This window comes from Phyllobates terribilis, unplaced genomic scaffold, assembly GCF_046119375.1.
Source record: "Phyllobates terribilis strain yellow unplaced genomic scaffold, ASM4611937v1 Scaffold_4__5_contigs__length_816908805, whole genome shotgun sequence".
In the NCBI taxonomy this organism is placed as follows: Eukaryota; Metazoa; Chordata; class Amphibia; order Anura; family Dendrobatidae; genus Phyllobates; species Phyllobates terribilis.
Window position 1 is genome coordinate 215,171,234 of NW_027362764.1, and position 6,000 is coordinate 215,177,233.

Genomic DNA, 6,000 nt, shown 5'->3' on the forward strand with positions numbered 1-6,000 from the left:
CCTCTGAAAAAAAAGACACCACTGAACAGAGATCAGACGGAGTCCAGAGTAACTTTGCTATTTCATTATAGTGAACGGATCCCTTGGGAGGTTTCATCTGGATCACATAATTCGAGGACTTTGATGGAAACCCTGATTTAAGTGCTCAGCGTAGAGCACAGGATAAATGTGATCCAAAATGTTATAGCTCCTCACCCCCCAAAAAGAAATACCGTGAATTCGGCTCTCCGAAATCCAAATGCCCCTTCCCTTCTGAGCCCCACAGTGTGCCTAAACAGCAGTTAGCATCCACTTTTGGCATTCTTGTAGCGATGAGAACCTGCTTAATTTATGGGGTCCATCGCTACCGAAACACGAGCTGGGCACTACAATGTGCGGGCACTACAATGGCAGATTACAATTTTCACTCAGCAACATTCAGTGCTGAGTGAAAATTTGTTTCTGGCAAACACCCTTTGAGTAAAAATCGTCACTGCACCCGTAGATAAATTCCCAGAGAGGTATAATTTCCAAAATGGGGTCACTTGAGAGGGAATTTCTGCTCTTCTGGCATTTAGGGGCTCTGTATATGGAGTTTGCAAACAATTCTATGATAATTTGTTCTTTAAGAGTCAAATAGCGCTCTGTCCCTTCCGAGTCTCGCTGTGTGTCTAAGTAGTACTGTACAGACATACATGTGAGGTATTGCCACGTTCAGCAGAAATTGTATGACACATTTTTGTGCCATTTTTACCCAATTCCCCTTGTGACAATGTAAAATCTGGGGCTAAAACAACATTTTTGTAGTAAAAATTTTATTATTTTTCCTTCACTACCAATGGTATAAAATTCTGTTTCACACCTGTGGTGTCGATATGATCACTGCACCCTTAGATGAATTCATTGAAAGGTGTAGTTTGTAAAATGAGGTCACTTATGGGGGCTCTGCTGTTCCGGCACCTCAGGGGCTCTGCTAATGTGACATAGCACCTTCAGCAAAATGTGCCTACCTTTAACCAAAATGTGCACTACAATATGGCGCTTCTTCCCCTCTGAGCTTTGCACTATGCCTCAAAAGTAGTTTTCGACCACATATGAGGTTTTGGCGTACTCAGGAGAAATTGCATAATATACTATGTAGTCAATTTTCTTTTATTATCTCTTTTGAAAGCTGAAAACTTGGGGCCAAAGTAACATTTTAGTGGAAAAAATGGTAATTTTCCATTGACTCAGCCCAATGTTATACAATTCTGTGAATTGCCTGAGAATTTAAAATGCCCACTACACTGCTAGATGAATTCCTCAAGAGGTGTAGTTTCCAAAATGCAAAAGTGGAATCCAGCAGATAAAAAGTAAAAAATTCCGTTTACTGGTACAGATTAAAAATCATGGCAGTAGTACACACCAGCAGATAGAGAAACCAACGCGTTTCTACCTATATGGTCTTATTCATGACTGTTCACTACTGTGTACAAGGAGATCACTGTTGAATCTGATACAGCAGTTAGTACTCCCAGTATTCGGACTACTCTGGTCTCTGTTGCATTCTTCATGCTTGTCATTTGATGATATTTGGTATTAGCCACTGCGGCCCTTGTGATTTGCCAATTTTTAGCTTTTTCTAAATAAAAACTAAATTTTTTATCAATTCATTTGTTGGAAGCTGTAACAATTTGTTTCTCTCAAATTCAGGACCTAATTTTGCAATATGTTTGAATTATTTGAATTACTTAAACTTTTCATACATCTCTAGTTGTTGATTCCTTCCTTACACACATGGATGTATATATATATATCTTTTGGTTAGATAATGAATATGATAAATGGGTTATCAGTCATATATAACTGTTACACAAAATTTCCATTTTCATGAATACTTTTGCTCAAGTTTGGATACACTGTTGTAGTGCTATGCTTTTTGAGCCTTCTGTCATACCCTATTTATGCTATCTGTATGCACATTTTGCATTCAGTCGTATTTCTCTCAACATGATTGTTCCTACTGCATGCAAAAGGTGCATTTTTCTGCATAATTAATGTTGGAATGTGATTGGCTTATTTTAACATGTGATTTGTGTGTGTTTTTCATTTAAATAGTTACCCTGTCACAGTAGTGAACAGCCATGAATAAGATCATATAGGTCGAAACGCATTGGTTTCTCTATCTGCTGGTGTGTACTACTGCCATGATTTTTAATCTGTACCAATAAATGGAATTTTTTACTTTTAATCCACTGGATTCCAATTTTGCATGTTGTGTCTTCAGCTGAGTTCTAGGCTCTCCTTGCGGACCTTCTGACTGCATCGCAAACTACGGAACTGGTGAGCTGCCCCTCCCTTCCCCTCCTCCCCCATGTGTTGAATTTTTTTGTCTTGCTCCCAGTCTTGGACGAATTTGTTAAATGTCACTATACAATATGGATGCAGACTTCGAATCACGGAGAAGCAAGTTTTTCTCTTCTATGTTTAACAATAAAGAATCTGTTACGGATGTTAGTACTACCAGTAGTACAATAGATCAAGACCTTACTAGTCTTATGAAATTACTTGAGCAAAAAGTGTTGAAAGAAACCAAAATCTGGTGTGACGTCAGTACTTTGAAAACATACATCTCTAAAAATATGATACCTAGAAGTTTAAGATTACGCAAAAACTGCACCTATATATATACAGTTGTGCTCAAAAGTTTACATACCCAATTTTTCCTTTCTTGGCCTTGTTTCAGAGAATATTAATGATAACAAAAAAGTTTTTCTCCACTCGTGGTTATTGGTTGGGTGAAGCCATTTATTGTAAAACTACTGTGTTTTCTCTTTTTAAATCTTAATGACAATCAAAAACATCCAAATGACCCTGATGAAAAGTTCACATATCCCAGTTCTTAATACCGTGTATTGCCCTCTCTAACATCAATGACAGCTTGAAGTCTTTTGTGGTAGTTGTGGATGAGGTTCTTTATTTTCTCAGATGGTAAAGCTGCCCATTCTTCTTGGCAAGAAGCCTTCAGTTCCTGTAAATTCCTGGGCTGTCTAGCATGAACTGCGCGCTTGAGATCTCCCCAGAGTGGCTCAATGATATTGAGGTCAGGAGACTGAGATGGCCACTCCAGAACCTTCACTTTGTTCTGCTGTAGCCAGTGACAGGTCGACTTGGCCTTGTGTTTTGGATCGTTGTCATGTTGGAACATCCAAGTACGTCCCATGCGCAGCTTCCGGGCTGATGAGTGCAAATTTGCCTCCAGTATTTGCTGATAACGTGCTGCATTCATCTTTCCTTCAACTTTTACCAAGTTTCCTGTGCCTTTGTAGCTCACACATGCCCAAAACATCAGTGATCCACTCCGTGCTTTACTGTAGGAATGGTGTTCCTTTCATCATAGGCCTTGTTGACCTCTCTCCAAATGTAACGTTTATGGTTGTGGCCAAAAAGTTACATTTTGGTCTCATCACTCCAAATTACCTTGTTCCAGAAGCTTTGAGGCTTGTCTCTGTACTGTTTGGCGTATTGTAGGAGAGATACTTTGTGGCATTTGTGACCCTGACGAAGCCGCTGGGACGGCGATACGCGTGGGACCCATGTAGACCCACCTGTCTAATACTCTGCTCCTGACAGGTTTTTTTTACCTTGTCGGTCCTGACTTGTACCTGATAGGGGCTTATTTGACCTGCCCTGATGAAGCCGCTGGGACGGCAATACGCGTGGGCCCCATGTAGACCCACCAGTCTAATATTCTGCTCCCCACAGTTTTTTTTACCTTGTCGGTCCTGACTTATACCTGAAAGGGGCTTATTTGAGCAACCTTGATCTGGACACACTAGGTCTTGCATCATAGTTCATCTCTTAGCCTGTCTTTTTACTCTTACTGCTACATGTTATTACATTCTCACATGAGACTATGCATTTTGGCTAAGATATCTCTGGTACTTGTTTACTCTCTCCCAGGGACGACTTGGTTTGGGTTTATATATGTGTATATGTACTACCCTCATTAGCTACTTATACAGCAAGAGTCTGCTTAATATTGTGGTTACATTTTGATACTATGGTTGTCTACTGCTCATGGTTATATATACCCTGTATGACACTGTGGGGGCACATTAGTCTCTGACTCATTATTATTATTATTATTTATTATTATAGCGCCATTTATTCCATGGCGCTTTACATGTGATAGGGATATACATAACAAAAGCATTTACATAATCTTAACAAAACGAGTCAGCGACTGGTACAGGAGGAGCGAGGACCCTGCCCGCGAGGGCTCACAGTCTACAAGGGATGGGTGAGGATACAGTAGGTGAGGGTAGAGCTGGTCGTGCAGTGGTGTTTACTGCAGGTTGTAGGCTTGTCGGAAGAGGTGGGTCTTCAGGTTCCTTTTGAAGGTTTCCACGGTCGGCGAGAGTCTGATATGTTGGGGTAGAGAGTTCCAGAGTAGGGGGGAAGCACGGGAGAAATCTTGTATACGATTGTGGGAGGAGGAGATAAGAGGGGAGTAGAGCAGGAGATCTTGTGAGGATCGGAGGTTGCGTGCAGGTAAGTACCGGGAGACTAGGTCACAGATGTATGGGGGAGACAGGTTGTGGATGGCTTTGTATGCCATGGTTAGAGTTTTGAACTGAATTCTCTGGGCAATGGGGAGCCAGTGGAGAGATTGACAGAGAGGAGAGGCCGGGGAATAGCGGGGGGACAGGTGGATTAGTCGAGCAGCAGAGTTTAGGATAGATTGGAGAGGTGCAAGAGTGTTGGAAGGGATGCCACGGAGCAGGAGGTTGCAGTAGTCGAGGCGGGATATGATGAGGGCATGCACTAGTGTTTTTGCAGAGTCTTTGCTGAGGAATGCACGGATCCGGGAGATGTTTTTGAGTTGGAGTCGGCAGGAGGTGGAAAGGGCTTGGATATGTGGCTTGAAGGAGAGATCAGAGTCCAGGGTTACCCCAAGGCAGCGAGCTTGTGGGACTGGGGAGAGTGAACAGCCATTGACGTTGATGGATAGGTCGGATGGGGGATGTGAATGAGAGGGTGGAAAGATGATGAACTCTGTTTTATCCATGTTGAGTTTTAGAAACCTGTCGGAGAAGAAGGATGAGATGGCGGACAGACATTGTGGGATTCTGGTTAGTAGGGAGGAGATATCGGGTCCAGAGAGGTAGATCTGTGTGTCGTCAGCATAGAGGTGATACTGAAAGCCATGAGACTCTATGAGCTGTCCCAGGCCGAAGGTGTAGATGGAGAAGAGCAGAGGTCCTAGAACTGAACCTTGGGGGACACCGACAGATAGGGGGCTAGATGAGGAGGTGGTGCGTGAGTGGGAGACGCTGAATGTCCTGTCTGTTAAGTATGAGGATATCCAAGATAGAGCCAAGTCCGTGATGCCAAGAGATGAGAGAATCTGGAGTAAGAGGGAATGGTCCACTGTGTCAAAGGCAGATGACAGGTCCAGAAGGAGGAGGATGGAGTAGTGTTGCTTGGATTTGGCATTTAGTAGGTCATTGGTGACTTTGGTCAGGGCAGTTTCAGTCGAGTGATGCGGTCGGAAGCCAGATTGTAGACGGTCGAAGAGGGAGCAGGAGGAGAGGTGGGAGGACAGTTCAAGGTGGACATGTTGTTCTAGAAGTTTTGAGGCAAAGGGGAGGAGTGATATGGGGCGGTAGCTGGTCAGAGAGGAAGGGTCAAGGGAGGGCTTTTTGAGGATGGGTGTGATTGCGGCATGTTTGAAACATGAGGGGAAGACTCCGGTTGTTAGTGATAGATTGAAGAGGTGGGTTAGGGTTGGGATGAAGACTGTGGTGAGGTTAGTGATGAGGTGGGATGGGATTGGGTCAAGTTCGCAGGTGGTGAGGTGTGATTTGGAGAGTAAAGAGGAGACTTGACCTTCTGTAATGGTGGAGAAGTGGGGTTTGGAGGAGGAGGGTTGAGTAGATATGAGGAGGGGTTGCGTGGACTTTAGGCCAAAGTTTTGTCTGATGGTGTCAATCTTCTGTTTGAAGAATGAGGCAAAGTCGTCGGCTGAGATGAGAGAAG